Here is a 13415-nt window from a genome sequence, read left to right on the forward strand (position 1 = left end):
TATTGGCCAGTGACAAAGTGAATGTCCTCATAGTCCACTACTATTATTAGTGATGTTACAGCACCATCTAAAGGCCTGGCTAAGACTAAGGCACGATAAAGGAATACCAGTTGCACCCACAGAATAATTATCAGTTCCTCTTTGAACTAATACATACAAATACTTTAAACTAGTTATGTGTAACCAAAGTACAGCTTGTAGAGCATTTCATCCCCGTGAAAACTCTTCTGTCTACTGTGTAACCTGAACATTTGTGTGAGTGCCAGAAAAGTGAGTCCTGTTTAAACTCATCCTTCAGTCCAGTATGATTAATAGGATCATTTCAGTGCATGCATGTTTTTAGCCTAATGGAGGATTTAAGACATAGTACAAAACCTTATTTCCCCTTGTAATGCAAAGTCATAATATGAGAAAAATCTTCCTTCCCAGAATTTCTTTAAAAAATCAGCTCAGAAGGTATTTTGGGTTTAAGAATACTTTTAATAAGTTCCTGTTTTGAAGTACCTTTTGCATATGAAAATTTTGCCCTTTAATAGCCCATTTTGCTGAAACCTGTCCAAACAAGACAGGGCAACTGCCTGACAGTGGCAAATTTATGATAACTTGCTAAATAGCTCCTAAATTAATCCTTCTTGACTGTCAGGACTGAGAGTAAATCCCTGGGGGTCCAGCAGAAAGGTGAAGGGTTTGTCAGGAAGAGTACAGTTTAGATATTCTCACTCAGGAAAGTAAAGGCACTTTAAAATTTTATTTAACCCTGCTCTTGGCATCTTCTCATTATTTTAGAAATGAAACGTGATGATGTGGTTTTGAAACAGTTATGCCAGAGGACCAGACACCTTTGCATCTGGATTTGCAGATGTCTTTGGCCAAGTTAGATGATGAGAGGTAAGCAGATCACTATAGTGGTATTTCTTTGAAATTGTCTAAAATTAAGTATTTAATCTGTGTGGAATCCATGGCATAATTTCCTCAGTAAGATATAATTCTTTGCATATTTTTCTTTTCAAGCCCTGAATGAAGATGATTTCTCCCCTCATTTATGGCAGCTTATCTTTAAAGGTTTAGAAAAGAACCACAAACCTAAAAATACAGATGGTAAAACCTGTGCCTGGATCAGGTAGCTCTCAACAACCCTAGGGAGCTCCAGTGGTCAGCATCAGCTTGTGTCTCCTTGAAATACAGTGCAGCTTTAGATAGTGAAATTATTTACCAAATTCAACAGCACATGGACCGGAATTCAGATGTGTAGAGTTACAACTGAAAGACTTAGTAATCTCCAGTCTATCCTCACAGCACCCAAAAATCCACTGGTGCCTGTGTTTTCACTGGGAGGATTCTAAGGGTCTCTGTGTAGTGCTCTGCACATGCTCACAGCAGCAACTGTGTGGGAAAGGCTGCCAGCTTCTCCCCATCTCCCCTAAACTCACCTCTGAGTCAGAACAGTCAAACGAGGTGACATTTTGATTTCATCTTCTGGAGATCTGAGGAGCATTCATTGCTCATACCTGATGCTGAGTGACATTTGGCAGCACCCACAGGGAGATGAAGGCAGCACTCTATCCAGGAGAGGAGAGAGCTGGTTCAGGGCCTTTCCCAGCCCAGGGGGTTCTGGTTTTCCTCATCCCGTGTCCTGACATCCTGTGGCAAGTCCATGCACTGAAGAACATGAGGCACACAGGGTTCCAGTGGTGCAGGAGCGTTGCCGGTCCCTGCAGTGAACGAGCCCCTTGAATTGCTGCCAGTGGCAGATGAACAGAAACACTCAGAACTTTCCATGTGCATATCCCCCTGTGCAGACAAAACTAGGAGCTCGTGTGTTAGCAAATAATGAAGCTTTATAAATGTCATTTTTAGCTGAATTACAGAAGTTTATGATTAACCAAGAGATGAGGCAAGAAAGACTTCAGCATCCTGCAGCTTTTATAGGGCTCCACATAAGGCATTATTAGGAGACACTAATCCTGCAGACAAGTTGTTTATGAACTACCCACACATAAACATCCATAATTAAATTTATGTTAATTTTTGTTGTAACTGATCAAAGTAACTCCTTATTGTCAGAACTTTTAATTATAAAATATAATTAGCTAAACATCTCTAATACAAATAGCAATTCTAATTTATTCCAATTCCAACTAAAGCCTAGCCAAGTACTAAAGTTAATGAAGAAAAGTGATGCAGTTCTGGTTCTTGTGCCCACAATAAATTTAGTTAAGAATCCAGATTCTTAACAAATATTGAATCTCATGTTTCCAACCTCTGTCTAAGCTACCTTTTCTTTGTTTGTGTTAAAATAGAAACTCTCTCCTTGCTGATTCCAGATCTTGAACCGAATTTTTCACACTGCCCTATCTACATGCTAATTACAGTTAATTATAGTAAAATGCAGATACTTAAGGTGGCTATGTGTAGTGAAGTAGTACCCCTGCAAAGACCTATTTTTTCTGATAAAATGGTATGTTTAAAATCCTAAATAAAGGAATCAGGACAGAAGGCTCTGTATGAGGTATAATTTTCAAAGAAAATTCTAGAGCCAGTTCCATATATGCAGTAACCCCTGAGTTTGTGGGGGTTTTAATCCTCATAAACTGTGGGAAGCTGTGTTTGGCCCCTTCTGTTTGGATTATCTGTTGAAGATCCACGTGATGAAAACCTAACCATGGGGAAACAGTTTTGGGTCAAACAAAGAAATGGGACAAAGGCTGGTACCCAATGCCATCGGTTTGGTGTACTGACATTGTGTGTTCACTCACTGCCTGAGCCTAAAGTAGCTAAAATGAAACATTGCTCTATTTGTACACAGCGTCCTTTTGGCCATGATCACAAGATGGCATCATTACAGAACCCTTCCCATCAAAAACCCCACACTTCTATGTGTAGGAAAGTTGCCTTTGCTTAGATGTAGCAGAGAGTTTAGAGTTTAGTTTAGAATACAACCACTTCTTTCTTTTTGCCTCTAAATTATTACATGCACATCATTTAATTAAACTATTAAATTGTTACATTATTATTTAAATTATGCACTTCTGAATATCTTTAAAGAGTCAGATATCTTCAGTGATGTAGTATAGGGATAAGAAAATATTCAACAGGGTGGTCAGAGGTCTGTCTGCAGCAATGATGGCTGACCCAGTGATCACACAGCTTTCTGAAGCCAAACTCAGGAAAGGAGCTAAAGTGATTGTAATGGAAGGTACAACTGTTCCAAAATCTACCTGAGAGCAGTGTAAGCTCACTGAGGATGCTTATTGCTTTGCCAGAAATAAGGAGACAGCATTAACTGTGGTGACATTTTTGGACAAGTAGCCAGGGATCTGATGACAGGGTGCTTGTCCCAGTGGGGCAGGATCACTGGCTGAGGAGCTACAGTGCAGATGAAACTGCCATGAGGGGATTGTATAAATGTCTGAAAGCCAGAGTCAGAGACTGCCTGGCAGTGGTTTCTTACGAATATGGAATTCTGTACTGACCAGGGCTTCCCAAGGCCCTTGGAATCATGCACTGAAGAAATGAGGTTGTGAATGGGCAGGGAAAATGGAAATTGCCCGAGATAATGAGAAACAAAGGTAGCCTGTTGGCTAACTGAGCAGCCATGTGGAAGTGTGTCTCAGCATGCAGCAGGTCAAGAGCTCTACTTGTTACTGACACAGCAGATCATGTAGATTAACATCTAATAGTTACAAAAAAAAAAAAAAAAAGTCTCTCAAAGTGTACAAACAGGCAGAAAGCCTGGAGGAGAGACATAAAGTAATCCTTCTATTCTCCTTCCATTTTCCTCCCCCAGCAGGGAAAGCCTTCACCTGAGGTAAGGAGTCCCCTTTGTCCTTTCAGGGAGATAAGAATCCACTGGAGAGAACTGAGGAGGAGGAATGAGAGTGGCTGGAAGTTCAGCAAACATGTTAAGTAAAGTCTGAAAAGGGACAAGGTGAAAGTTATCACAGAGAAAACTGTGCTTCAATAGGTAATGAATTCAAGTTGCAAGGAATATCAGTTTGGATTCAGGAAATTGAGTAATGAGACATTACATTAAATTGATTATTTGGAAGGTTATAGGGCTTAAATTACTTAAATACAGATTAGAAAGGTGCATGCAGACATTTGTCAGAAATGACATGGTTAAAACTGGCATTAAAGAAGGTGAATGTGACATGAAATAAAAGAGGGAGACCCCAGGGACTGCATGTAGAACTATTTTCCCTTCTTCACTCCCCCCTTTGCTGATAACAAATTAAACTAGTAGCTGTTTTCTGACAGGACACTTTTGTTAGACTAACAAGAAATTCTTGGCTCCTCGCAGACAGTGTGCTCCCCTTTTGTCCCATGACAAGCTTTATTGCACTTCACTTCCATAAAAGCAGAGAGGGAATTGTGCTGTTTATATGTGATTAATTATATGGCAGCCATGTTTCTGTATGTACTTTAAGAAAAAAATTATATAGCAGATAACTAGAGACAAGCAAATTCTAGGATAGCTGTTGCTGTTCACTTCTCTTTGGAGGCTATTTTTAAATCCAAACTGCACTTATGTAAAGAAAAAAAAACCTAAAATAATTATTCAATTTTTCACTTTTTTTTTTTTTTTAGAAAAAAAATATTAATATTCCAGTGGGGAAATAGGAAAAGGTGCTATTCTTGTGTAGAATTAGCATTTTGATGAGATTAGTTCAGTCTAGGCATAATTTAAATCAGAAAAGGACATATACAAAGATTTTACACTACACTAGCAGATAAATACTTTATACATTTCTTAAATTAATTCCATATGCTCCTTAAATATGTGCAATTGTTATTAATCTACTTCTTCAGTGCTTTATGCAAAGTGCTTGATTCTCTTCACAGTTAATTAAGCCCTTTGCTGTTCAAATTGCTGTAATCATTGTAACAGGCAGTGGTTTTAAGGATCACAGACCACGTCTTTTACTCGTAAAAATCTTATTTTAAATTTTGAAAAACTGAATATAGATATTTCCAACAATACGTATCAAGCTAATTTGATTTCCTCACTCTTCTTTCACTCTGAGCTGTGTCATACCTCGGCAGCACATGTTTAGATGAGTTCCTGTGTAACCACAGAAGGGCTGCCTGGGTTCTCCGGGAAGCCAAATGGTGCAGGTAAGAGGGAGCACAAGCAGCTCTCTGCTCCTTGGGTGGTTTCAAGACAGCTTTTTTCACCCATAACCCAATAACAAACTCGTACAGACTGAAACTGCAACATCTCTGCTTCTCTTTACAACCACCTAGAGCAAGTGTCACTGCGATGCCCAAGTTCATCCTCCCAACACTGTGGCACGTGGGACTGAAATTCAACAGAGGTTCAAAAAAGAGGGGTGGGACAGTTACAGGTTCATCTCACAGACTCCAGGGCTGTCCCTGGGAGCCCCTAGAGAGCCTGCAGGAGGTGGGGCCGGGACTGTGCACAGCCTGCTCCTCCCAAGGCACCCGTGGGGCTGTGCCAAGCCAGAAGGGCTGCAGGGCACGGCAGAGCCCTGTCCTCTCGGAGCTCCTCTCCAGAAGACGCTGCCTTCAGCCCAGCTGGGTGCATCTCCTGCTCTTCCCCCACTCCCCAGCTTAGCCTTTTATGAACATTTTGCCAGTCTGCCTAAAAGCTGGCTTAACTAAGCCAAGGCTAAGTAGCGGTGATGCTGTTTGCCAGCTGGCGGTTTGGGATGAAATCCGCCCTATCTCATGCTTTCTGGCAGCCTGCAAACACACCTAGCATTTCCTCAAAAGATTACTTAGAAATTTGTCATTTGTGGGAGCACCTTCAATGGCCTGCACTTCAAAACTCATTACTTCAAGAATCTGGGAAAATATCAAAGCATTGCTAGGATGTGAGGGGTTAGTTTTCTTAGTTTTATATCCTCCCAAAATCTATGATGGGATAGGGTAGAATTAGAACATTGTAAGGTAGATTTTCACTCAAGAGCTCGCAAATCTTTTTCTAATAAATAAGTAAAAGATAACATAATAGCAGTGTTGAGAAACAGTACCAGATTAATTTTACCTTCTTTCCTAATTCCTTTCCTGCTTTTCTCTACTCCTTTTTAGTCATCTTCCTTTTTTCTTTTTAATAACGTCTAATTATGGGGGGGGAGAGTTTAGCACATATGAAGTAATTTTAAAATCTGAAGGTAGCTAAATGCGTGTGCATCTGAATAATCAGTGTATCCCCAAGGCAACCTAATATACACTGCATTTTGCTACACAATTGGTTTTAGAAACATAACTTTCATAATTACAATTGTTTTGGTTTAATGGTATGGGTAATTATTGTGGGTAAGCATTTATTTCTAAAGTATTGTTCTTTTTTCTGTGAAAAAATTTGATAGGAGAACTGTATTTTGAGAGCTTCTTGGCATTTTAAAAAGTCATAACCAAGACAAACAATGACTATTTTTGAAGACACAATTACTCTTTCTCTTTAGCAGCATGAATTTTCTACTAATCTTGTAATAACTCAGTCAAATTGAAACAAATATTCTAACTGCCTCTTAGCAAAGTCTTCTTCAAAGTTTCTGCTCTTTCCACAGAGGAACTAGGATTTCATCTAACGGAACTGTACTGTCAAAACCAACAAAAGTCAAACACTTTGACAAAATATTTTTAGCTTCATCAAGGAAACTGCAGTACAGAAGTACACTTAGAACACTGAAAATTACCTTCTGCTCTTTTAATTTCATGCGCTGAAATTCTTATATTTCAAATAACAGTAAAGCAGTTAATTAGGACAGAAATGCCTCTCGACTTCTGATGTTATAGTGACCATGTTCTTTCTTACATTACTTTGGTTTTGGATCCTGGATGTTTAATATGTTATGATGCCAAAATATAGAGTTTCTAAGAGCTAAAAACATAAGAAGGAAGATTGTTAGAGGTAAGCTATTACTTGCTGTGTTCTTAATGTTTTACAGGTGTGTGGTACATGTGAGCTGAATTAAACTACTGACCAGTTTATCACAGAATATACTAATGCCCTCTTTCTCCAAACCTCCAGCAGCTGGACATTCCTTGCAGGTACTGTGGCCCTTGGAGAGCTCTCACTGGAGCAGATTTGTTTGAACAGGAGGAGGAATAGGGAGGGACCTTAATCCCCAACCCCCTTCTGCTGCTTAAGGGGTAGGAAAAGAAGTTGAGTTGAGCCCAGGAAAAGATGGAGAGGTGCTACTGGGTTTTATTTTTCTTTCTGTTTCCCACTATCCAGTATTTTAAATAGCAATACATTTAAATTAATCTTGGCCAGCTTTGTTCTGTCCTAGATGGTATCCAGTAAGTGATCTTCCTGTCCTTTACCTTGACCCAGGAACTCTTTCATCCTATTTTCTCCCCTTGTCCTCCTGAGGAGAGGGGAAGTGTGGTGAGCATGTGAGTGAGTGTTTGGATGCTGGCCACAGGTTATCCACCACACATTATTTATATTTATACAGTATCTATTTTATCCAGATACTACCAGAAAAAAAACACATGGTTGTATGACTGGGATGCATCTACAGTTTCAAAGATGATGGTAAGAAGTGTTTAACTTTTCTGTTTGATTGTGAGCTACACATTGCATCTGTTAAATAGTGTTTTGGCACAAAAAATCTGAAAAAAATCCTGATTTACTATACTTTTGCATCTCCCTTTCAAATACATGTAGAGAACCCTTCAGAGACCAGAAAAGCACTTGAACACAATTACGTTGCCCTTCTCTCCAGGTGGCATTCTTGAGTGTTAGCAGCTCATGGTGTGAGGGATACATGGGATTATCTTCTTCTCCCTGCAAACTGTGGAGCATCTCCAAGGCTTAGATAAATTTCTGGATTGTTTCATTGAAAGAAGCCAAAATTTGAGACTGGCTATTACGGAAATCACAAAGAAGTACCCAAAGCTGCAGTATGTGCACAGTCCAGTATTTATACTTCACCTGTCTGCAGTCTGGGAGGATGGGATCCTTCAGCTGAAGCCATTTGAAATGTATGGATCTAGGCTAAGACAATTGTTTCAGGCATTCTTTACAGAGACAGTTGCTGGCAGGGGGCACTTAATCTCAAAGTCTGTCTGCATTAATGCTTTATAGAGCCTAGACAATCACTTTCAGCCATGCATCAAACTTATGATTTATCATAATAGCCTCCAATGCTACGAATCCATAATCAATCAAAATATTTCATTAACTTTGGATGATTCAATTATGTGATAACTCTTTGTAAAGCCTACAGGAAGTTAAAATGTCATTATATTTTACATCTATTTCAGTATTTAAATATAGATCTGTTCTAGCTGATGAAATTATTACTTTTATTGGTGTATTTATTTAGTTTCATTTATTTCTTACTATTTTTATCATACTGTATTTCTCTTAGGAAGAAAAGTCTGAAAAATTAACAAAGAAATTTTTAAATTTTTTTGTCTGATAAAAATTTTTTTCAATATATTCTGAAATTAAATAATAGGATTCTTTTAACAATATCAAAATGAAAGGAATTCTGAAGAATCAGAAGCCTGAAGGTGGCTTTTATCTTTGTGTCACAGAGGAAAACCATTACAAATTAGCTGCTCTACTGATAAAATACCTGTGCTTCTTGTGCATCCTCTCACAGCTGCCAACATGAGCTACTGTAGTGGATTCTTCTCTCCTATGGAATGCAACAAGAGAAGTCTTTTTCAGGTTTTCACCATCTCTTTTACAGCAATATATTTAATTTCCTATTTTTATGCTTTCCATCACCTTGCTGCCCTACCTAAAAGTGATGATCTTCACATGGAAATTGAAAAGAGTTTACTTAGAAAAAGGTATACAGATTTCAAACAAATCTCAGGGAAAGAACATGGAGAACTACCATCTGAAAATGAGAAATCTGGAAATAAAGCCACAGTCATTTGCACTCATTATTAATGAAGAAGAGAAGTGTGGAGATAAAACACCTTTCTTGGTATTGCTGGTATCAACAACAGCAGCTGAACTTCAGCCCACCAATGCCATCCGACAGAGCTGGGGGCGCGAAGCCGCGGTTCCAGGCGCTGTCGCTGTTCGGCTGCTCATGCTTGGCAGCGAGACCCAGGGTGCCAATGGGAACATTCTGCTGAGAGAAAGCAAGCAGTATCACAATATTATCCAGCAGGACTTCCAGGACACTTACAGCAACTTAACTCTTAAAACTCTGATGGGCATGAGCTGCGTGGCCTCTTACTGCCGTGGCACTGCAGAGGTTTGCTGTGAAGACAGACGGTGATGTTTTTGTCAACACGATGCACCTGATTGAAAAGCTCCTCAGGCCTCTCCCGCCTACCACACAGAATTATTTCGCAGGCCATCTAATGACAGGGCACAGCCCTATTTGGGATAAAGCCAGTAAATGATACATATCAGAAGAAGAATTGCCAGGTAACAGATACCACCCTTTCTGTTCCGGAACTGGCTACATCTTTTTGGAGACCTGGCTGCAAATACTGTAAACGTTTCTCTAATGATTAAATATATACATTTGGAAGATGTTTTCCTAGGGTTTTGTCTTAATGCAAAGGGAGTAGAAATATTACCACCTCCTTATTCACTGTTTAACATACACAAGGGCCCATTTTCTCCTTGTGTGTACAATGAAATAATCACATCTCATCACATTGAGCCACATGAGCACATACTCTTTTGGGAAACACTGCAAGAGAAGAAACACATGTTAGAAGAGAAAGGTCCATTCTGGAGCATCCTAGGAACTTTCTTTGGCAATGGGCAAAGCAGCAGATGTTTTCTTAGTAGGAACAGAACATCTGTGTAATGATAACTTTCAAGGTCCGTGGACATCCTGAATCAGGTGCCTGGCTTTTTTATTGGGTTAAATTCAAAGGATTTTTCCTCCATAAAAAAGCCTTTCTCTGCTGAATGAATATGGATTCGTATCTTATTTAGTTTTGGATGAAGCATCAATTAATTTTCAAAGCCAGCAAGAGACCATATCAACCCTACTAAAGAAAAAAGCAAAGATGATACAATTAATCTTGTTCTTTCATTAACAACTAATAAGTTTATATGTTGATTTTATACTGCTCAGATGTAATTTGCCTATGTACCATTAAATGTACTCATGTGGCATTCCAGTGTGACTGAAGAAGGCATACAAGATATCCTATGTTGGGGAATTATGCCAGAAATGTGGGCAGAATCTGCTTTTTCAGAAAATCTAACATTAGCATTTCCCAGATCTCGGTGCCTACAGTGGCTACTACTCTCTGTGGTCATATATACAAAGAAAACCTCACACGCAGGATACCACTTATTTGTTATCATGGAGGTGTAATAAAAAGAGGAAAATTAAATGCTGATAGACTGTTCTGTTAGTGATATATTAAATTACATTTTAGGGCATTCAGCTGTGTATAAAATATCCTCATAGTTAAGTGAAAAATAAGAAGATGCTTACTAACCTCAGAAGATGATAAAAGTTTCAGTCCAAATCCCTATCAGATGCACTTGTGAATCAAAATGTCACCAAATCACATGAACACCAAACACTTCAGCTGGAAGTGAGAAAGTGAGTATACATTATATGCATCCCCAATGACATTTTATAAATGTACATTATGATGTTTAATGAAGAAACCCCTGAATCCTGCAGTGCAATCTTTCTGTGCGCTGTGCAGCTCCATTCCACCAGGACTGACAGGCAGTGGGAACCTGTGGTGCAGCCACTGAACGCAATGCTTTTCTCCCTTACGGGAATTTGGTCTTAAACCTTTTGATTAAGGAATATTACTACTCGTCTAATACCTACACAGGACAATTTTTCTATCTCAAATGGGTACCTATTCATCTGGACTTTGAAGACCTTTTTGCATTTACCTCGGGAAAGATACAGCTAGCAAGGGCAACACTCCCTCAGGGCTTTCCTGGCCCTGAGGTCTCCCAATAGTTTCAAAAATTTTAAAAGTTTTGCAGGAAGTTGTGTTTAAAAAATGGGTCTTTTTGGACATAATAGGTTGATTACTTGATAGTACCCATGGCATCTTGTGATGTCTAGAGAGGCTGAACCTGGAACAGAGACTATAAATAAAGGAGGTATTTATTAAAAGGCCTCAATGGATACACCTTGGGCAGCACAAGAGCTTGCCCAGGGCTACACCCAAGATGGACCCAAAATGGTCACATTTTGGACTGGTCATGAGGTCTCTCACTTTTATAAGTTTTGGTGCATTTGCATATTAGGGTTGATTGTCCAATTATAGCTTCAGGTTATGAAGTTCCATCCTCCTTGTTGCTCTCTTCAGTTCTCCATTGTTTATAACTTTTGGGCATGAAAATTGTAATGGTTGTCCTTGGTCTCAAGCTGGAAAGAGATTGTTTAGTCTACTTACCTTGTGAAGAGAACTTACTGACACTTAATACGGAGCTCAGAGCTACACCCTAGGCAGCGCAGAATCTGAAAAACATGAAAGCTAAAACTTAGGGCATCAGTTGTACAGCTGACCACCTCACCTTACATCAAACAATGCAGTGAGCTCAACTCTGAAATCTGTTCCCTTTACCTGGGTGGGGAGCACCATGTCATGCATGGTTGTGCAGTAACAACCCGTGAAGGTGAGCAAAACCAAACAAACTCAACTCTCACATGTTCTCCTATTACCTGTATGCCAATGAAGTTCTCCAGGTTATTCAGTAATTCCTGAAGATGGGGACCCAGCAGAAAAGAACTCGGGGTGCTGGCTGATGGCAGCTGGCCAAGAACCAGCATGTGCCCAGGTGGCCAAGAAGGCCAAGGGCATCCTAGCTTTTGTCAGGGATAGTGTGGCCAGCAGGACCAGGGAAGAGATTGTCCCTCCGTACCCAGCACTGGTGAAGCCTTACCTCAAATCCTGTGTCCAGCTCTGAGCCCCCCAGTCCATGGAAGACTTTGAGATGCTGCAGTGAGTCCAGAGAAGGACAACCGAGCTGGTGAAGGGCCTGGAGCACAGGTCTGATGAGGAGCCTGGAGGAAAGGAGGCTCAGGGGAGACCCTATCATACTCTACAACTGCCTTGAAAGGAGGTTATAGAAAGGTGGTTGGTTTCTTCTCCTAGGCAACCAGAGACAGGATGAGAGGAAATGGCCTCAAACTGCACCAGGGGAGGTTCAGGTTGGCCATCAGGAATAATTTCTTCATAGAAAAAGCTGTCAAGCATTTGAACAGGCTGCCCAAGGAAGTTGTGGAGTCACTATTGCTGGAGCTGTCCCAAGAAATGACAGGATGTGACATGTGGCACTCAGTGCTGTGGTTTAGTTGGCATGGAGGTGCTTGATGAAAGGCTGGACTAAATGATCTTGGAGGCATTTTCCAACCCTAATGATTCCATGATTGTATAAGGTAAGGTAATAGAGGCTTCACCACAGCCTGAAGCTGAGTGCACAAGCAGCATAATCATTAACATGCATTACCAGAGACTTGCCAGCTGTACAAATAAAAGGCTATAAAGATACTAATTCCTCGCTTTTGTTTGCAGTCTGTGGAGTCTGCCACACCAATGTGCAGTTATGGAAGCAGTGAGGGTTTATAACTCCTAGCAGGAATAAATACCAAACTTAAAACTATTAAAAGCTATAGACTTGCCAGCAAAATGAATCAGTTCATCAGCCAGCCCATACTGGTGAAAGGATAAAAGAAATAGAAGTAATCTAGAGAAGTTTTCCTATGATCAGTAATTGGTGTTGTGGGTATTAGTGATTAGTCAAATCATTAACGTTGTACCTGTGTGCTTTAAAGGTACCAGAGCCCTGTGCTTCTGCATCCCCATTCAGGATGGCCCAGTTTGAGATACCTCGTGCACACGAAGTAGTACTTACTCTTTCATTTCCACACTTTGCCTCCTAGTCTCTCTGCTGGTTGGCATAGGCCAGTTCCAAATCAGAACAGTTTAAAGTCTAGATTTTGTAGATAATTTAGCTCACAGGAATGTCAAAAGCTTGTGTTTTTACTTAATGAAGTAGAAATATTTGCCTTTTTAAGCTTCTTAGGAGTTTATATTTGTGTTGAATTACCATTACTGACATCTTTGCATTGGCAGTGGAAGCAATAATTAAGTATTACACAATATTATCATTAATATTTTCAATTAGCTTCAGAAAATGAAAAGAAGCAAAATCTGGGTCATCTCTCATAACTTAATATGAATTATTAACTCTTTTCCTGTATCACTGCAGTGCATATTCTGCACCAAGCACAAGGAACAGTGGCTGAAATTTTGAAATGCTGCTCTTTAGACATTTATTCATTGCACATCTGTTTCAAGGTGGGTAGGGTTGCTTCTAATAGAATATCAAAAATATACAACCATATTTTATGCATATTGCTTTGTTTTATAAATTCCACATTTATAGCACTACCTTGATGTACAAATTGATGTACCTGCATAGAGCTGCTTCATGTTATTAATTCATTTCCAGATTTTAGTGGCTGGTTTCCACC

The 13415-nt window shown here is 39.7% G+C and overlaps 1 pseudogene; it reads left to right on the forward strand.

The window, feature by feature from the left end:
* The first annotated feature begins 8810 nt into the window (after window positions 1-8810).
* LOC137479005 (beta-1,3-galactosyltransferase 2-like) lies at window positions 8811-10086 on the forward strand (annotated as a pseudogene).
* Window positions 10087-13415: the final 3329 nt, after the last annotated feature.

This window comes from Anomalospiza imberbis, chromosome 9, assembly GCF_031753505.1.
Source record: "Anomalospiza imberbis isolate Cuckoo-Finch-1a 21T00152 chromosome 9, ASM3175350v1, whole genome shotgun sequence".
Lineage (NCBI taxonomy): Eukaryota > Metazoa > Chordata > Aves > Passeriformes > Viduidae > Anomalospiza > Anomalospiza imberbis.